Here is a 21,753-nt window from a genome sequence, read left to right on the forward strand (position 1 = left end):
GGACAGAGGTAGAGGGAGAGGGAGGAAGGGAGAGGGAGGTAGAGGGAGAGGGGGGGGGACAGAGACGTAGAGGGAGGTAGAGGGATGGAGAGACAGAGCGGGAGAGGGAGGGAGAGGGAGGGAAAGGGAGAGGGAGAGGGAGGGAGAGGGAAGGAGAGGGAGGTAAAGGGAGGGACAGAGCGGTAGAGGGAGGTAGAGGGATGGAGAGACAGAGCGGGAGAGGGAGGTAGAGGGAGAGGTAGGGACAGAGGGAGAGGGAGGGGGGACAGAGACGTAGAGGGAGGTAGAGGGATGGAGAGACAGAGCGGGAGAGGGAGGGAGAGGGAGGGAAAGGGAGAGGGAGAGGGAGCTAGAGGGAGATGGAGGGAGAGGGAGAGGGGGTAGAAGGAGGGAGAGGAAGATAGAAAGAGGGAGGTAGAGGGAGAGGAAGATAGAAAGAGGGAGGTAGAGGGGGTAGAGGTAGAGGGAGGTAGAGGTAGAGGGAGGGACAGAGAAGTAGAGGGAGGGAGGGAGAGGGAGGGACAGAGAGGTAGAGAGAGGGAAAGGGACAGGGAGGTAGAGGTAGAGGGAGGGAGAGGGAGGGAGAGGGAGGTAGGAGGAGAGGGAGGTAGAGAGAGAGGGAGATAGAAGGAGAGGGAGGTAGAGAGAGAGGGAGGTAGAGGGAGTGACAGAGAGGTAGAGGGAGAGGGAGGGAGAGGGAGGGAGAGGGAGGTAGAGGTAGAGGGAGGGACAGAGAGAGAGAGGGCGGTAGAGAGAGGGAGAGGGAGGTAGAGGGAGTGGGAGGTAGAGGGAGAGGGAGGTAGAGGGAGGGACAGAGCGGGAGAGGGGGGAGAGGGAGGATGAGGGAGGTAGAGGGAGGGAGAAGGAGATAGAGGGAGGGAGAGGTAGAGTATGTGCTACTTCTGTGGACATTGTGGACAATGTGCAGCCTTTAATTTTAAACGTTTGTGTGTTCTAGAAGGGAAGTTGAATGTTTTCAGATAAGAAACGATGACTTCACCCATTTCTTCTCTACCCCCTCCATTTCCAGTCCCTCACAATCAAATTAAATCCAATGGCAATATAAGAGATGCCAGTGTCTAAGTTATTGCTGCATGCTTGATAGACTCTCTCTCCAACATCTTGCCACTTTTTTTACACAAATGTCTTGCAGAGTTTTAAATAAACGTTCTTCCAAAGCTATTGCAGCGTTTTTAAATAAAGTTGCTTGCACTTGCCTCTCCCCCTTCTTTCTTTCCCCTATCTTCGTCACTCCTTTCTCTCTTTCTCCTTTCATTCTACTTGTTCACCCATCACCGACCTCACCTCACTCCTCTCAATCTTATTCTCTGTCAGTCTCCACGTTTCTCCTTCCATATTTCCTTTCTTCGGATCTCTCTCACTGGTCTGTCTTTTCCCCTCCTACTTACTTATATCTCAACTTTTCCTTCTCTTTTTCTGTTGTGTCTCCCACTTTCTTCTCTTACTCTTCACTGTTGTTTCGTATGGCACCACTCTCCATTCTAATCGCTCTTCCTTACGCAACGAACTACTACCCGGTCTCACCTCTGCATGAGCTCATTCCCCAGTCTTCTATGTAGCCCCACTAGTGCAACCCCCCCACTACTCAGATGCGCCAGGAAACCAGAAGCTGTGGTATCAAAAAAAAGATAAGACATGCCATGCACTATCTATCATGCGAGAGGAGTGATTGGGTCCTCACGTTTCGACGGGAACATCAGCCTATAAATAATGTGGTGTAGCGGTCTAGCGTTTTGTAACGCGCGCCGCGTGACGTCACAGGACGTCCGGCGGCGGCCATTTCCCGGACATTAGTAGCGCCGAATTCAAGAAGGAGAGAGCTCCGCTCTGGCGCTCCTGCATGCTTGTAATAAACGCAGTGCACCACAAATACTGTGTACGTGTGGTTCTTTGTGCTGGGACAGTAGGAGGTACATCATTACAATGGCGACGAGCTGGTGAAGGGGTGACACTCATGCACTCTGGACCCAAGCCCCGGTAGAAACGAGAGGACCCAGCAGAGGCCACCACGTGCACGACGCGGGAGCGCGGCAGAGAGGCGGAGACAGCGCCAACCGCCACGGGTGGAGAAGTAAGCGTGCCAGGCGCACCAGGCTCCTGCAGCAGGCGAGGTGGGCCCGCAGCGACAGTCACCGCACCCCAGGAGGGGGGAAAAAGGTACAGGGTGATCGCTAGGCAGGCAATTGGCCAGCAACCTGGAGAAAGTCGGCGGCAGTCCCACGGCGAGTGGAGAATCCAGCCAGGAGGAGGAAGAGAGGGGCAGAGACGTCCAAGAAGAGGGGACATCGGGCACGTCCACACCGAGAGTAAGATGCACCGGCAGTGGGAAGAAAATGACCTCTCAGACATTCTCTTTAACGAACCCAGTGCCCTTCTTGGCTAAAACAGGGGAGCCCGAGATGCCGTGGGAGGACTGGAAAAGGTATTTCTTAAACTACCTCGCAGCCCTGGAAGAGGAGGGCGACACCCCGTTCACGAGCTCGCGGCGGAATAAGATTCTCCTCCACCATCTGGGCCCAGCAGGGCAAAGAGTGTACCAAGACCTGGTGAAGGAAGATAGGACAGCAGCAGGCGACGACGTGTTTCAACATGCGATAGAAGACCTGGACGCCCATTACCGCCCGGTGGTGTGCACAGCAATAGATTGGTATAACTTCTACCATAGGAAACAGAATAAAGGAGAATCCGTCGATGAATACGTGGCGGCCTTACAGAAACTGGCCCTAACGTGTAAGTTTGGTACCCTACAAGAAGACCTAATAAGGGATCAAATCATCATGCACACGGTGAACACTGCAATCCAAGAAAAGCTGTGGACGAACGGCGACGCACCGCTGAAAACCGTTGTGGCCTTAGTAAAGAAAGCAGAACTAACCAGGAGGTGTGCAGAAGCGGCCAAACGCGAAAACCAACCGGAGCAAGCGGTATGTAGAGTGGAAGACCGGAAAACACCAGACAGCAAACAACCGGCGTAGCAGCAAGGCACACGGACCCATAAAAGATTCAATACCAGGACGACAAGACCACAAGGGCAAAGGCAATGGAACAAGATGGCCTGCTACAGGTGCGGCACCCACGCCGCCAGCGACAAGGGTTGCCCGGCATTTGGCGCCAAATGCTTTTATTGTGGACTCATAGGCCACTACGAAAAGGTGTGCAGAAGGAAGTCCCCGAGGCAAGAGGTGAAGTATGTAGCGCAAGGGGCACGCGAAGAAGACGAAGAAGTGGACAAAGAAGAGGACGATGAAATCCTGATAGTAGAGGAACAAGTACTGGGAATAGAGAGCTCAGCGGACAAAAAGCCAAAGTGCGAAATGACGATAGGCGGCATAGGAGTCACCATGGTAGCGGACTCAGGATCGCCCTACACAATCATACAACGGAGGATATGGGAGGAAGACTTCGCAGCAAGCACGGCGTACTACTTGAGACCCACTGACATTCATCCGGTAACGTTCACGGGTGAGCCTATACCCATGGTGGGATATTGTCCGCTGTCCTTCAAATTCCGAGGCCGTACATGTGAAGGAAAACTGTATGTGGCAGAGAAGGGACCATCGGTATTGGGCTGGAGAGACCAGGGAGCCTTGGGTATGAAGTTGAACCCAGGAGGGCACATGCAAGTCCTCATGACCGACGACAGACCAGATCAGGACGCCCAGCGATGGAAAGAAGAATTCCCGGAGGTGTTCAAAGACTCCATTGGCCGCATGGCGAAGTTTACGCACAAGATACAGCTCAGAGCGGGAGCTCAACCGGTGTCCCACAAAGTGCGCAACATCCTGTTCCGAACAAGGGCTGCAGTGCAAGAAGAGCTACAGAGGTTGGAAGACAACGGCGTGATAGAAGCGATCGACAACGCAGAATGGTTGGCCCCCTTAGTGGTAGCACAGAAACCCAACGGGAAGGTGAGGCTATGTGTTGATCTAAGGGACCTGAACAAGAACAGCGTGGTGGACAAGTTCCCACTTCCCAGGATCAACGAGATGTTGGCAAAAACCCAAGGGGCGCAGTGGTTCTCCACTATAGACTTGACGTCCGCCTATCACCAGATCGTCCTACACCGATCGTGCAACCACCTGACGTCGTTCATTACGCCGTTCGGGTGCTACAAGTTCCTAAGGATGCCGTTCGGACTCGCCCTGGCGGCTGCAGTCTTTCAAAAGTTGATGCACAAGTTGTTCCACAAGAAAACAGGCATCCAGTACTTCCAGGACGACATCTTGGTGATGGGAACCTCCCGAGCGGATCATAGCAAGAAGTTAGTGGAAGTCTTGACTGTGCTGAAGCAGAATGGGCTCACGGCCCAATGGGACAAATGCAAGTTCGGTATGAACACAGTCACGTACTTAGGGCACGAGATAAGCCGGCACGGCATAGAACCCAAAGCGTCCAATGTCGCAGCAATCAAGGAAGCTCCCACCCCATCGAACAAAGAAGATGTACGAACCTTCCTGGGGATGGCGGAGTTTTATAGCAAGTTTGTTCCCCACTTCGCTTCCAAGACCCATCAATTGAGATTGCTCCTCAAAGACAAATCCACGTTCCTATGGACGGGGGAGCACCAACGAGAATTCGAGGAAGTGAAAAGAAACATCAGCGAGGCAGTGCCCATTCATGGATACGATCCAAATGCTCCAACCATGTTGACCACGGACACCAGCGACCGAGGACTAGGGGCGGTGCTAACGCAAAGGACCTCAGATTGGGCGATAGTCACGATTAGTTTCGCGTCCCAAGCGCTAGCCCCGAACGAGAGTAAGTTCAGTGTCATCGAAAAGGAAATGTTGGCAGCAGTGTGGGCGATGGAGAGATTCCGGCAATTCCTATGGGGCGGACGGTTCCTACTACGCACAGACCACAAGCCGTTGGTGAAGGTCCTCACGTCATGCGGGCATGAGCATGCCACTCCACGAATCGCGAAGATGACGCTCAGGTTACTGGACTACGTCTATGATGTAGAGTACCTACCAGGGCATAAGAACAAAGTGGCAGACTTCCTGAGTAGAGCAGCATCCAAGGAGGTCTCGGACGTCCAGGACGAAGGCTGATGGGAAGACTATGCGGTAGCCTTCACGGGTGATCATGAAAGAGCAATAAGTGCCCAAGAATGGGAAGAGGAATACGGAAAGGACGAGAAGTTGAGTGCCATAAAAGCGTACGTAACGAACGGATGGCCGGAGAAGAGATTGCTGGAAGAAGAGTTGAAACAGTATTGGGAAGTAAGGGAAGAACTGTCCGTAGGAGACAAGCCATGGTTCCTGCTGCGCGGCAACAAAGTGGTCCCTCCGTCCTCGTTGAGACAACGCATAGTAGCCATCACACATGAGGGTCATCTGGGTATAGTGAAGACCAAATGGAGAGCTAAGGAGGACTACTGGTGGCCGGGGATGGACATGGCAGTGGAACGCCATGTAAGAGAATGCGAGCAATGTAGCAACGCGGATAAGACTCAAAAAGTGTTGAGGCCACCCCTGGGCCGATATGAATGCCCGGAAAACCCATGGGAAGAGATCTCCATTGACGTCCTGAGACCCATAACGGACACTAACGACATCCCGAAATATATCACAGTAGTTGTAGATCGCTACTCCAAGTGGCCGGAAGTCCACGTAGCGGACAACGCGGAAACAGAGACAATCCTGGAATTCTTGACGGAAGTCTTCATAAGGGAAAGAATTCCCAAAGGGATCCTGAGCGACAACGGCCCGCAGTTTACATCTAGCAAGTGGGAAACCTTCATGGACAGGAATGGCATCACAGTTCGGCACACCCCAATATACCACCCCGCCGGGAATGGTGCGGCGGAAAGGTTCAACAGAGTGATTATGGGGTCGGTGCAAGCAGCGATCAGCCAAGGAAGCAATTGGGAGAAGGAGTTAAAGCGGCTGATGTGGGCCTATCGGATAACGCCCACTTCAATGGGGTACAGTCTGTTCAGGGTGCTGAGAGGAAGAGAGCCTTTCACAAAGGACAACGTGGCCTGGAAACGCTTCACGGTCCAAAGCCATTGGTCCCCAGCCGTAGTGCGCAAGAACCTGGAGAAAGCACAGACAATATACACAGAACACTATGATAGGAAGCACAACACAAAGGGAGTCGCACTGGAGAAGGGGGAATGGGTACGAGTCAAGCTACCTATCCAGAGGAAGAAAGGAGACAGCAAGTTCACCCCCCCTTTCCAAGTGTTGGAACCGTACTCGAGGTCAGCACTTCTCAGTGACGGGAAGATATGGTCGCAGGACCGCATGGCGAGATGCATGCCCACGGATGAGAGGAAGACACAGGGAGTGTCGAACCAAACAGGGACACCTAGCGTAAGGAGGAGTCCGGTGGCAGATCGGGAGAGTCCCCAGGGAGGAGTAGAAAGAAGTCCCCAGGCGGGAACAGGACACGGAACCTGCGCGGAAAGGAGTGGTCAGGAGGCAGACACCCAAGAGGGGACTGAGAGAGAAGAGTGGGAAGAAGCAGGATTGGAGAGCAGTGAAGGGGCACCCAGCCCAGGAGGCGTGGTCACCACTCCGAAAGCTGGGGAGACCAGTAAGTGGACACGATGAGGAAGAAGAATCATACTGCCCCGGAGGTTCGGGGAATTCACCATGGACAACAAGTAAGACTGTATATATTCCAAGGGGTTGTTAGGTTTTGTGTTGTTATAAAAGGGGGAGATGTGGTGTAGCGGGTCTCTATGTACAGGGCACAACAGTATTTTGGCGACGAGTGGATTTACTTATGCATCTTTCATGGCTCATTGGTAAAGCAACCAAGAGAAAAGATAAGAAACTACAAGAAACTACAGTAACCAGCGAAAGTACGTGAAACTAAAGAAACTACATGAAGCAAAATGGAGTTCCAGGCAAGCCAGCCCCACCAGTGTCCTTGTCAACGGATGGCCCCACCCACTAGTCTCATTGCCAACGGACACTACAGCCTGGAAATACTACTCAGGATCTTCAAAAAGGTTTCAGTCAGTTGGAGGTGTAGTTACACTACAGCCACATGTAGGAGTTCCAGTCACAGCGTTTTCTACAAAAAGGATTCAGTGAGTTGGAGGTGTAGTTAAGCTACGGCCACATGTAGGTGTTCCAGCCACAGCGCTTTCTAAAAATAGGTTTGGTGAGTTGGAGGAGTAGTTACTACAGCTACTTCTCGTGTTCCAGCCACAGCGTTTCTAAAAAAGGTTTGGTGAGTTGGAGGAGTAGTTACTACAGCCACATATGGTGTTCCAGCCACATCTATCTACACAGACCACAGTAATTTCAAAGAAAATGCATCTCTTGGGAATCATAACCAACGTGAGTAAATCCTTCTACCTGTTGCCTCTTTTGTCTGGACAGTGCTTTGGTGATATATGGAAAGCACAATAAAGGACATTTTATCTGCTACAAGCCTGTGATTGTCTTCTAGTTGTGTTTGCTGAAAGGATATTCCTGCACAAAGCGTATTCATGCTCCTACAACCTGCACATGAAGAGCCTTACAGAAGAGAGCTTTGCGACTGTTAGTAGGCATGCAGTGTAGTGTTGTTTGGTTGGCTACACTATTCTCCAAATGTCACATTGTCGTGGTGCCCGCGACAGGAGTGCTCCAGCGCTGAACTCCACAAATCCCCTCGCTACTGGCCAGACCATATTTCACTCACTCATTCACTGGTGGGGCCCATAACACCAATCAATCATTCATTCCACTATCAGTATCAATGGTCCGCAAGAGAGGGGAGTTCCTTTCTTTACTTCATGCGCGGGAAATGGGAGGAAGAATGCACCAATCAGCTGATGAGTATCGATAATTTTACCTATACCTCCCTACCTCACCAGGATCTCAAATACATTATAACCTAGCAGTTCCTCCCATACTATTGGCCATGGATCAGCCAGTTGCTGGGAATAGCAACCCCTAACTCCTAATAGACAATATACATTGAAATACTTTAAATAATAACCCGACACAGTTCTTTAAATGCAAACAATATGTTTATCTAAATTAAGCATAAGGAAATCATATAACATTCAATATTTTTGGTTCGCATATTTACCTAATCTGGCTAAATGTCGTCCTCTATGTCAATTTCAGATCTTTCGTCTCTATGCCCATAAATCAAGGAATCAGTTCGTAAATTAATTGGGCATCTGATCAGTCCATCAGAGTCTCTGGCAGCAGCTGTCCAGCAGTGTCACCGTCCTCTCCGTCAGCATAACGTCAGGCTATCTGGTAAAGTGATGGGGTGCAAAGAAGTAAGCACTAAGCTCCTACCCTCTCTAGTCTACTTTTATAATACATTTTTATCTGCAAATGTTTCAGTACATGTTACAAAACAATTTTAATTGGTTAACCAGGACCATTCTTCCTGCTTCTCATACATCAAATGTTGCATTAGATGCAGCTTCTCAATTTTTGAGTACATTTGTAACAGTTTCTAGTCCATTAAGGGCATGTTTTATTCCCATGCAGGGTCGTGTCCTTTGTGTCATCAAGTATAATAGTTCATAGTTTAAGTAAATCCTTTGTTCGGTGCTTGGCGCTCCTCCCAGGATGACCTTCACGGATACAGTCTGCCTTGGGTCAGGACGAGGTTATTGTTGCTCATCTTTTAGCGCAGGCGCACTTCACTCAGTGACTTCTGTGTCATGTCGGGGCGTCAGAATAGGGTGGCAGCCATTTTGTGGCCACTCCAGAAAGGTCAACTTAAGCAAAGAAACATAAAACATAATTAATACATGGAAATGACTATCAAAATGTTATTCCCTCACTAAACCCACTATGTGTATGTATTTATCTAGCCAAAAGCAACACGCATTGCAGTTTATACTCACAATTTAAAGCACAATTCACAAATCACATCACAAAAGCAACATTAAACATGCAAATTCTAAATATCTAATATTAGTATGCATACGAAATTAGTTTACGTATCAATCAAGCCATGCAAATGCGATTCCCACGTGTATTTTCTAATTAGTAATGTTGATTAATTAAACACAGCAAACAATTAATACTATTAATGTTAATCAGTTATTCATGTTAATTCAAAATGATGAAATGAAGGAGGTATACGTTTCTTAAGGAATACCTCGCTCCAGCAATCCCCCCTTTGGTGATTTTATCACCACAAAACACCCAAATTTAGTACCCTTTTACGAAGATTTGAAATGCCTTCTTACTCATAGCTCAAAATTCAGTTTCTTCATATTCATCTCTTTTTACCTTCTTATACATTTTGTCTTTCCACTCATCTAAGGCTATCTCTTCAAAATCCTTTTCTGGATCTTTTCCTTTTCTCTTAAGTTTATCTCTTTTTATTTTATTATTTGTTTTCTTTTTCCTGCAACACATACACCCTAATCTCATCACTAATACTGCAACTATCACACATGTTAATGGAAACAGAATTTTACCTATAACAGTACTACTTATTTTAGCTAAGAAATTTTTAATAGCAGCTATTTTCTTTCCCATTCTTGTCCATACATCTTCAACCTACAGTGGTACAAGTTCATCGTGCAATTCAGTAATATTTTTAATGTAATCCTTTAGATCTTTACTTTCATCTGGAATGTAAGTGCAACAATGTTGAACTTTCAGCATTCCACAGACTCCACCCTCTTTTGCCAAAAGAATGTCAAGGGCAAGTCGATTTTGCATTACCATAGCACGCATGGCAACCATTTCAGTATTTACCAATAAGAATCCATGAGCAGTGCTTGTTGACAAGCGCTCCACTACTATAGATAATCTAATTTTATTTGCATTCAGAGTTATTCCCACTGCCGGTATCAATGCACAAAAGATGTTACCCACACTTTCTGCCCAAGATTCTCTCTTTCTTCGCGCTAAATGACTATTTAAACTATTTACACCTTCTTCTCTGTCCATGTGAAAGATTTTTGGAAATACCAGGCCTACATAACATGTGCCATACCAATGGTCTGGCAAACAATAATATGCCCTATTCCCACAGATAAAATATATTCCAGGAAATACTGGATCTCTTCCACCTTTGAATCCCCATCCACCCATGATTCGGTATGTATCATGGCACTCACTGTTACCTACAAACAAGTTATCGTATGCAGTTTGATTCCTTCTTATACAAAGTTTTCCTTTCTGAGGCCAATCTAAAGCTATCGTTGGTGTTGATTCTCCTTTTGTCAGGTGTTTCTCCATTTCTATGTCCCAAGCTGTTTTCTCAACCTTTCCTTCTGTTGCCTTTTTGTGCATCTTATGCCTTCTTTCCTCAACCATATTCAAAAATGTCTTTTCTTCTTTCTGCAAACTGCATGTCAAATTATATTTAAACACAGCTTCTAATGTTAGTTCACTAGTTTCTAGGAAAAATTCACCTAAAACCTTTGCAGGTCTTACCTTATTCAACTTCTTATTAGCAGGCACTAATGCAAAAATGTTATCTACATCTGAAAAATAATACTCTAATTTCCCTATTTCATAAAATAAGCTAGCTATTACACTACAGGTTATTCCGTAAGTAGCTGGAAGGTGATGATAAGTCACTCCCTCTGCCACAGAAGCAGGTAACTGCACGCAGACGTAGCAGTCCCTTACATCCATAGTCTTTACATATTCATACAATAATTTTGAAAATGCATTATTAGAAAAATCATTAATAGACCTATCTTTATGCAAATGAATGTTTGTTGCTATAGTCGGTACTACCTTTGAAAATGTACCTATGTTAGTTTTGTTTTGACCATTTCTTCTATTGTATCTATTGTGACTTTAAATGATATTACAAGAGCTAGGATGCTCCATAAAAGCATTAATAATCCTGTACAACAGCAACATGTTTTACACCATCTTTTCAGGAATGTACATCTACTTTTACTACCATCTGTGTTAGCCATTTTCTAAAATAGACCGTGTCTTTTGACTTAGCCTCTTCTAATTTGTGACCAGTTTCTACCCCAAAGCTTCTAAGCTCCTACTTGGTTCTACTAGTTTTCTACTTTTTCTCTTTTATTATCGTTCTCCACATCAACAGCTTCTTTGATTATTCAGTTTGGCATCTCATCGTCCTTTGCCTCCTTCACCCAATCAGGATACAGAATTTCCTGAATCTCCGCTTCTTCTTCTCCAATGTCGGACAAGAGAACTCTCAGGATTTCTGATTCTTCTTCTTCTTTAACCACTTTCAGTAAAGCCTCCTCTGGATTTCCTTGACTATCTGCCTCTTGGGATTCTTCAGGCAGGGCCACATACGTCCATTCCGGCGACTTATACTTCTGGTTAGGTTTTCTTGTTCTTCCGGATTCTTTTGTTACAACTGTTTCTTTTTCCTTTGATTTTTCCTGACTTGTGACTTCATTCACCTGTTCAGCTCTGGGTGTTTTCACTCGAGACAGTCGATATCTTAGTCTTTTTATTTTGTTCGGCCAAACTTCTGGTTTTACAGTTTTTCTTACTTTACTTTCTGTAACATTCTTTTCATTCTTTTCTTCTCTCCAAGCTCTCTTTCTCAGAACTCGACCTTCAGGTATTTCGTTTCCACTCTCTTCTGATTCGGTCCCAACTTGCTTTTCCTTTTCACCAGTTTCTTTATCCACCACTTGTTCTGGTTTCCCTACTTCTTTCCCTCCTCGGATCTCCGGCACGCAATCTTCCTGCCGACTACTTGTCCCTTCACCTAGCTTGATGTTGCAATTCCCTACACCTTCTCGGGGGTCTTCCGCAATCTGTCCCTCTCTCTCTGTAACTGTCCCTTCTTCATTCAAATCTATTAGTTCAGGTGGAATTTCTCTCAAGATTTCATCTAGGATCTGTTCTCTTTGACTTTCTTTTACTGCTTCTTCTTTGTCTTTTCCTTCTTTCTTATTAGGTTCTTTATTGGGACCTTTCTTTCTCTGCTCGTCTTCAGAATTTGAGCTTTCAGAAATCTGCAGTCTTCTTCTCAGTGAGACACTTCTGGGGACCAGAATCTGCTTTGGTTCGTTTTTCCCCCTTTCAGGATCTTCACGTGTCTTTGGTTCTTCGTGATCTGATTCAGTACTTGACTCTGATTCGTCATAGTACTCTTTCTCCTTGCAATCCACCGGATTTGGTATTCTCAAGGTATGGCTGGCATGGATCCAGTTTTTCAGTCCAGCACACTTCATAGCTGTCGTCGTGGTCACAATGACTTGTCTTGGTTTTCCCCACCTGGGAACCAAACAGTTTCTTCTTCTGTGGACTTTTATCCTCACCCAATCTCCTGGGCTTAAATCATGGGCTTGCTTCTTTTCAAGGGTGGTGGCATCCGCTCCAACCTGATGAAAAACAGAATGAACTGCGTCAGCCATGCCTTTACAGTGCCACAACACCATGTCATCAGAAATTGTCATCAGCTTGTTGACTGGTATGTATGCATGCCTCATCGCACGTCCCATGATTATTTCATGAGGACTTAGCCCTGTAGTTCTATCTGGGGTTGCACGTATGGTCATCAAAACTAGAGGCAAGACATCAGGCCATTTCATTCCTGTGGCTAAACACATTTTCCCAATTCTGTTCTTGATTGTACCATTCATTTGCTCAACCACACCAGAAGCCTCTGGTCGGTAGGCACAGTGCAGTTTCTGTTATACATTCAATGCTTCACTGACCAATTTCACAATCTCATTATAGAAATGCCCTCCTCTGTCTGATTCAAGGGTCACTTGGAACCCGAACCTGGGGATGAATTCCCTCAAAAGCAGCTTTGCTACTGTCAATCCATAATTTCTCCTTGTCGGGTATGCTTCTACCCACCTGGAGAATAGGCAGACTATCACCAGATGGTACCTCAATCTGTTACATGTTGGCATCTCAATTAAATCTATTTGCATTTTGGTAAAAGGCCCTCCTTCTCGACCTATAGTTCCCAAACTCACCACTGTCTTTCTCCCAGGATTGTACTGCTGACAAATTAAACATCTCTGACATAGGCTCTCTGATATGATTCTGAATTTTGGGTTGTACCAGGTCTGCTTAAATGACCTAATCATAGCATCTCTCCCTATATGTCCCTGGCCATGATACATCCGTGCCATGGTAGACAACATGCTATCAGGCATGACTGGTCTTCCATCTCGATAGACCCACACATGATCCTTTTCCCTTGGTGCACATCCTGCTTTTACCCGCTGCCTTGTTTCCTCATCTCCTGCTTCTTCCTGCAATTGTCTTACTTCTTCCCATGTCCCTACAACGTTAGCAAACATTAATGAATAGGAAGTCATTTCTTTCTCCTTTGCCCGATTGACTGAATAATGATTTCTGGCACAGTACTGTGCCATATCATTGGCATAACGGTTGCCAACGGTAACATAATCCTCCTCTTGGTTATGAGCAGCACATTTCACCACAGCAAATTGTTTAGGCAGCTGTATCGCCTCAATCAACTTTCCAACCACTTCAGCATTCTTTATAGGAGTTCCACTGGAGGTCAGGAAACCTCTTTGCAGCCACAACTGGCCAAAATCGTGGACAACTCCGAAGCCATACTGGCTGTCAGTTATCACAGTCACTCACACCTTTCCCAATTTTGCATGCTCGAGTCAGAGCCACTAATTCTGCTACTTGGGCAGATTTCACTCCTTTCAAATAGGATGCTTCCATCACTGTGGAAACCGTACATACTGCATATGCTGCACTCAACACTCCTTCTTCTGTTCTCAAACATGACCCATCGACAAACATTACATACTAATTTTCGGCCAAAGGTACATCTTTTATGTCTGGTCGTGGTTTCGTACAATACTCAAGCACATCCAAACAATCATGATCTGCTTCATCTCTCACTTCCACATTCTCACCATCAGGTAACAACGTTGCTGGATTCACATTCACACATCTTGCAAGACTCACATTCGTTGCACCTAATATGACTTTCTCATACTTAGTCAGCCGACTATGTGTCATATACTGAGTACAACTCCTTGTTAAAAGAATCGCCACATCATGAGGTACAAACACTTTCAAAGGATATCCCATCACGATTCCTTCACTCTGCTCCAAACTTCGACATGTTGCAGCTACTGCTTTCAGACATCCAGGTAAGCCTACAGCTACTGGGTCAAGCATTGATGAGTAATATGCAATCGGTCTCCTCAATCTTCCATGCTTCTGGATTAACACAGAAAGTGCGCATCCATTTCTTTCACTGCAATATAACTCAAATTCCTTTTCATAATCAGGCATACCCAATGCTGGGGCTTCACACAATCCATCTTTCAATCGTTTGAATGCTGCCAATTCTTCCTTGTTCAATTCAAGGGGATCTTTTACAACACTCCTTGTTAGCCGAACCAGAGGTTTTGCGATCAGTGAAAAGTTACTGATCCACTGGCGGCAGTACCCTATCATTCCCAGAAACATTCTCACTTCTTTTTGAGTCATGGGGGCTCTCATTCCTTTTATGATTCTGATTCTGTCTATTGTTATTTTCCTCAGTCCTTTTTCAATGTTATGTCCCAAATACTGTACTTCCTTCTTACAATACTTCAGTTTGGCTGGGGACACTTTTAATCCTCCATCTGCCAAGTGATTTAGTAAGGCTATAGTGTCTACCTCACAAGCTTCACGAGTTTTCGACGCCACAAGGAGGTTGTCGATATACTGCACTAGTACTGAACTCTCGGGCATTTGCAGACTCTCCAATGACTTTTTCAACAATTGATTAAATATTGAGGGGCTTTCTGTATACCCCTGTGGGATTCGGCACCATGACAAAATACGGTCTCCAAACCGAAATGCAAAAATTTGCTCACTGTCGTGATGCAATGGAATGGAAAAGAACGCATGGCACAAATCAATTACTGTATACCATTCTGCATCATGGGGAATCTGATACAAAATCACTGATGGATTTGGCACAATGGGACAGCATGGTACAACGATCTTGTTTACCTTTCTCAGGTCTTGCACTATTCTGAATTTCCCATTTGGCTTTTTCAGGCCCATTATGGGTGAATTACATGGACTGCTCAATATTTCTCTCAGAATTCCTTGCTTGATCATTTCCTCAATTATTGGAGTTACTCCTTCAATTATTTCAGGTGTCAATCTGTACTGAGGAATGTTTGGATAACTAACTCCATCTTTGACAGTAATTTTCACTGGGTCTACGTTTCTCATTAGCCCTACATCTTCTCCGGTAAAATCCCAAACCTCTGCTTTTACAGACAGTTTCAATTCTCTGGGCAGTTCATCTGGATTAAATACTGCATATGTTCCAATAGTTTCACATTCTCTGTTAGCTATGGTCATTTTGTACAATACATCCTCATCTGGTGTTTCAAAGGCTATTCCATCTGGAGTACAAAATATAGTGCAGTTCATCTTGCACAGTAGGTCCCTACCTAGCAAGTTCACAGGACTGGTATCACACACCACAAATCGGTGCATGTCAGAAAATTTCCCTATACTAACCTTTACAGGTTCTGTAAGATGTGTTTTTAACTGTTGGTTGGATACACCAACTACTTGGATTATTTCATCCGAAAGAGGAAGGTTCTTAACATCTGCTGATCTAACAGTAGATCGAGTAGCGCCAGTGTCTACTAGGAAAATAATGTTATCATCATTAATCTTCCCATCCACAAATGGTCCTGTCTGGTCTACTTCTATAGTTGCGCCAAGTACGCACTCTTCTTCCTCCCTTCGGCACCGTCAATAATCCATTTCCGAATCACTCTCATCATGTTGCAGCCAATACTGCGAAACAGTGCGAGCACGTGATGGTTTATTTACCTGTTCTTCATTGTAGAATCCCGATTCTTTACTATACTTATGTGAGTTTCTGTTCTGTGGTAAAGGTGGTTTTGGCACCTGGTTCTGGGAAGTAACCACCTGCTGCTGTTGCTGCAGTTGACCACCCACCTCTTTCCGCACCTGTGGATTCAACGATCGATTTTCAATATCAGTATTTGGAGGGTTCTTACACTCGGATTTCCAATGCCCTAACTCACCGTAATTGTGACATGGGAATTTCTTTTTGGCTTCCTCTATATTACCTCTCCCTTTCCCTGTACCAAATCAGGGTCTCACTCCTGGATTGTTCGCTTGTTCTACCAATTGAGCTTCCTGTCGTTCAGCTACCTTTACCTGTGCCCACATCGCCTTTTCTTTCAGCTTTCGTTGTTTTGCCTCAATCTCATCACTGAAATATTTTGCATGTCTCAAAACTTCATCTATTTTCTTATTTTGCCAAATCAACTGTATGCTGCTTTATCATATCACCAATTTCTGGGCGTAAACCATATACAAACCTGTATACGAAATGGCTCAAGTCTTTATCACTCAGGTTCTCGTCTCCACTGAACTGTTTAAATGCCTGAATTAGTCTCTCATAATATGCATGTACTGACTCCTTGCTTTCCTGTTGGGTCCTGTCAATTTTTACGCAATCGGTTTCTTTAGGGGGTACCTTATTTTTCAGGAATGCCATAACTTGCTCATATTTCTTCATTACCTCTGGATCGGGAGCTCCTGTCTTAGGGTCCCTAGGATACTCTTGAGTGGGCCAATTTATCATTAGCTTACACTCTGTCCACAAATCTGCTGGTACTATTATATCGAATAGACTATTCAAATCTATCCATAATACCTTTGCCAATTTTACAAATCTGTCTACCTGCCGGTACCACTCGACGGGCTTTTCACGTAGTCGAGGGAAGTCATTTGTGAAAGACAAAATGTCCTGCCTTGTCCATGGAACATGGACATACCCTACCCCTGGAATCTCTCTCATGGGGTATTCTGTCGTCACTTTTTCTTTCTCTCTAACAGGAAATGCTGAAAATGTCTTTTCTGTGATATTATCACGTCTTCTGCACCACTTGCTTCTCCATCTGTCAACATCTCCCCATTTTCTCAACAAACCAATTATGTCCTTAATTTGACCTATCCTACCTACGGTATTCATGTTCTCTATATCCTTCTCAGTGAAATCAACTCGATAGGATTTTTGCAGTGCTTTTACTTTGTCAAAATCTATTCCCATCTCATTTGCAATTTCCTCTAATCTTTCATGCAGGTTTTTCGCTCTCCAGGTTGCACTCTTGCAAAGAAACAACAATTCCTCATCCTGGTAATTTTTCAATTTTTCAGTAGGGATGGTTCCTACTATTAATTCTTCCAATACCATTCGTAAATTTGCCACATCTATTGACTGGGATTCTTGATCCTTTTTCTGTAACTCTCTGATCCATTCATTCAACTCATCTACGGAAGGTCCCACTGAATTATTTACATTATTTTGTTCTGGGGCCTTTTGTGGTTCTAATAATGTTTCCATTGTCATTCTGCTCTTTTCAGCGTAAATCTGATTTACAAATGGATTAGTTGAAACATTCGGTTCAAACATATTCATTGTTGGTCCCCACGGATTGTCAATTTGACTCCGTTCAGTATTCTCAATTGTATTTTGGCCCCTGTATGGCACTGTCAAACAATGTTCAGTATCTTTTTGTTTCTCAAATATGGGCATTACCGGACCTATCGTTACTGGAACTGTCACAGCTTCTAGATTCTTGGTCAATTCTCTTATTTTCTCAGTTAATTCTAGAGTAGTTTTGGCCAGTTCTACTGAATTCTCATTATTTACCCTACTTCCTGTCTGTTTTTCTATTTCTCTTGCAGAGTTACTTTTCCCTAATTCTGGTGACATGGTCTCTGTTTTAATTATTCGTAATGTTTCTCTCACTGGGGCACTTGGTGTCAATGCCTCTGGTTCTGGTCGATACGGCGGTGGGTTTTTGTAAAACACTTCATCAAGAAAATCATCTTCTGATTCATTCACTTCATACCCACTTGAATCCGTATTCCGCCTTTTCTCAGTACATTTTCTCCCTTCATTCTCTCCTATCATTCTCACGGGATACATACCATCAGTCATACTTGCATTCCGCCACCTTTTCATCCTGTCGTCATGTGCCTCATGTCCGTATGATCTACCAAACATATATCTGTAACCCCTACCACTTCTCTGTTTCTCTCGTTCATGCATTTCGTCTTCCCATTCCGTCAATGCCTCAAACTGCGTCGGTCTGGGTCTTGGTTCTAAGTTCATCATTTTGTCTCGGAGGTTTCTCAAAACAGCCAAATTAAAGGAACCATGTTCTGGAAACGCCAGGACTCCATCGTCCTTGGTGTATTTTACCCAATTGCCTAACCAAATACAAGTATGGTACCCATATTTCGCAATCATTGCAGATGCGGGGGTTTTCGGTGGAGGAAGTAACTGTCCTTCCCTAGTCTCAACTACTTTATCTTTCTTGAACTATCTTTTAATTTTCCCAAACCACGTTTTCTTCTTTTCCGGTGGTTGGTAAAACATTTTCTCGTTTTCCGTATACCGTTTAGTCCGCTTACAATGGTACCGCTATTCTGTCCACTCACAGCGCGACTCTTACTATCGCACCAATCAGGAGTGTCTACGTCACTATCACAATCCTCCAGTCTCAGCGCGACTCACACTAACGCACCAATCAGGGAGTGTTTACGTCACTCTGTTTTCTTCCACTCCTAGCGCGGCTTTACACTAACGCACCAATCTGGAGCGTTTTACGCCTCTAACCCACTATCCAATCCCAGCGCGGTCGTTTTGACGTCAGCAGCCGCTGCGGCAACTCGCTCTGCTCTGCTTTCGTCTACCCCTCCTTTACAAGACCGCTCCGTGAACTCTTACTGTAACTTTTTACGATTCGATTAGTAACAACACTAAAACATCTCCATTGTCTGCTTCGCTAACCAAAGAACAGTGGAAAGGCCTTTCTCACAGAATTCCGTCTGTCCCGAGAGCAGCGCTTACCTCTGCCCTACTACGGAATCGTTACTTCCGTTGATAAAGTAGCACATCCCTCTACTTCACCCTTCTAGCAAGCATTAGCTAATTGTTCCTCTGGTATTTTAGAAATAACCTAGAGTTTCGCAATCAACCCAAATGCCTTTACATTCACACTCGCTCATACCTGAAAATGTAGTACATACGCACAGAATCCTGTCTTTCCCGAGAACAGCGAACAGTCTGTCCTACTACAGAATTATGACACTCGTTAACAAAACAGCACTTCCCTCTGCTTTGTCTTTCTAACAAGCTCAGAGAACACCAGCTACCTTTTCAGTGATAACCGTTATCGGTATGCCAATTGGTTTCCTGGTACTTAAAGACGAAAATTTCACAGGTAACCTTCGCTATCATACACAAATGTCTCTAATGGCAACACACGACGATGTCACCGAATCGAACCCAGACAATGTGCCGTGCAACTTCACTTGTCACACGTTTTCCCTGTGTACCTACAGGACTACAACAATCCCGTCTTTCCCGAGAGCAGCATCTACCTCTGCTCTACTACGGAACTGTTACAAACTTCCGACTTCCTACATTCCAGAAGCCGTGCAAACAACATATAACTCGACGCGACTCAACATAGAGTATTAGTACATAAATCAATACCAATCAATAATCAATAAGCTATTTACAAGCAATTGTCGCTAAACCCAAAACAATAGCTAACCATCATTCTGCTACCAAGAAAACTGCTCCAGCGCTGAACTCCACAAATCCCCTCGCTACTGGCCAGACCATATTTCACTCACTCATTCACTGGTGGGGCCCATAACACCAATCAATCATGCATTCCACTATCAGTATCAATGGTCTGCAAGAGAGGGGAGTTCCTTTCTTTACTTCATGCGCTGGAAATGGGAGGAAGAATGCACCAATCAGCTGATGAGTATCGACAAGTTTACCAATACCTCCCTACCTCACCAGGATCTCAAATACATTATAACGTAGCAGTTCCTCCCATACTATTGGCCATGGATCAGCCAGTTGCTGGGAATAGCAACCCCTAACTCCTAATAGACAATATACATTGAAATACTTCAAATAATAACCCGACACACTTCTTCAAATGCAAACAATATGTTTATCTAAATTAAGCATAAAGAAATCATATAGCATTCAATATTTTTGGTTCGCATATTTACCTAATCTGGCTAAATGTCGTCCTCTATGTCAATTTCAGATCTTTCGTCTCTATGCCCATAAATCAAGGAATCAGTTCGTAAATTAATTGGGCATCTGATCAGTCCATCAGAGTCATTGGCAGCAGCTGTCCAGCAGTGTCACCGTCCTCTCCGTCAGCATAACGTCAGGCTATCTGGTAAAGTGATGGGGTGCAAAGAAGTAAGCACTAAGCTCCTACCCTCTCTAGTCTACTTTTATAATAAATTTTTATCGGCAAATGTTTCAGTACATGTTACAAAACAATTTTAATTGGTTAACCAGGACCATTCTTCCTGCTTCTCATACATCAAATGTTGCATTAGATGCAGCTTCTCAATTTTTGAGTACATTTGTAACAGTTTCTAGTCCATTCAGGGCATGTTTTATTCCCATGCAGGGTCGTGTCCTTTGTGTCATCAAGTATAATAGTTAATAGTTTAAGTAAATCCTTTGTTCGGTGCTTGGCGCTCCTCCCAGGATGACCTTCACGGATACAGTCTGCCTGGGGTCAGGACGAGGTTATTGTTGCTCATCTTTTAGCGCAGGCGCACTTCACTCAGTGACTTCTGTGTCATGTCGGGGCGTCAGAATAGGGTGGCAGCCATTTTGTGGCCACTTCAGAAAGGTCAACTTAAGCAAAGAAACATAAAACATAATTAATACATGGAAATGACTATCAAAATGTTATTCCCTCACTAAACCCACTATGTGTATGTATTTATCTAGCCAAAAGCAACACGCATTGCAGTTTATACTCACAATTTAAAGCACAATTCACAAATCACATCACAAAAGCAACATTAAACATGCAAATTCTAAATATCTGATATTAGTATGAGTACGAAATTAGTTTACGTATCAATCAAGCCATGCAAATGCGATTCCCACGTGTATTTTCTAATTAGTAATGTTGATTAATTAAACACAGCAAACAATTAATACTATTAATGTTAATCAGTTATTCATGTTAATTCAAAATGATGAAATGAAGGAGGTATACGTTTCTTAAGGAAAACCTCGCTCCAGCAGGAGCACAACTTTTGCGGTGAGGAAAATGTGGGTCAAATTTTTTTTGGATGCCTTTTTACATTGTTAGAGGCAAGCTGTGGAGAACGCAAGCACAGGGGCTACGCGCTGGACAAGGTTGGACACTTTCGGTCTATGATTGTTTAGCCACGCTTGAGACTCGTTCAGTGGGGGCATTTTGCTGCAGCACTGTTTGTGAGCAGGAAAGCTATTTCTCTGTTTTTTCCACAGCGTGGATCAGACAATAGCATGAACTTTTACATTATCCGTGTGAGATTTGTACCATGAGTCTTGGTCATTTCTGTACACAATGTTATGTGATTTTTGGGTAATAAGATAAAGTTTAGTCAATACGTGTAATGGTCACAACTTGCGTTGCACATTCTTGAAGGTTATATATGTGTAGTGTTTCACTGTTTCAAATGTACACGTTAAGGTTCCTTACGCAAGGGCGTGAGTTTTAGTCTAAAGATGCCTTATAATACTTACTGTAGACATGTTTATTGTGTAGTGATGCCACAGTCTTGGTTTTTTTACGTGCGGGATGTCCTAGTCTCCTAGTGGGTGGACATCACAGTTGATCCCTTACATGAGGGATAGGTTTAGGCCACAGTATACCCTTACATGAGGGATAGGTTTGGGGTTAGTTCCCATGCATAAATTATTGAAGTGTGTGTCGTTACATTTTACAGTATGTGACCTCTATATGGAGGTAGACATATG

At 44.7% G+C, this 21,753-nt stretch overlaps 1 protein-coding gene across 7 annotated transcripts in view; it reads left to right on the forward strand.

Annotated features, from left to right (window-relative positions):
* STOX1 (storkhead box 1) overlaps positions 1–21,753 on the forward strand; it is a 498,526-nt gene that overhangs the window by 39,943 nt on the left and 436,830 nt on the right. For 4 of the 7 annotated variants that reach the window (XM_085603567.1, XM_085603565.1, XM_085603569.1 and 1 more), the window contains 2 exons: positions 8,094–8,254; positions 20,024–20,184. The exons of the other annotated variants lie outside the window; for them this stretch is intronic. The gene's annotated coding sequence lies outside the window, so the exon portion shown is untranslated. The remainder of the gene's footprint in view (positions 1–8,093; positions 8,255–20,023; positions 20,185–21,753) is intronic. 7 annotated transcript variants of the gene reach the window in all.

Source organism: Triturus cristatus, chromosome 1_2, assembly GCF_964204655.1.
Source record: "Triturus cristatus chromosome 1_2, aTriCri1.1, whole genome shotgun sequence".
NCBI lineage: Eukaryota > Metazoa > Chordata > Amphibia > Caudata > Salamandridae > Triturus > Triturus cristatus.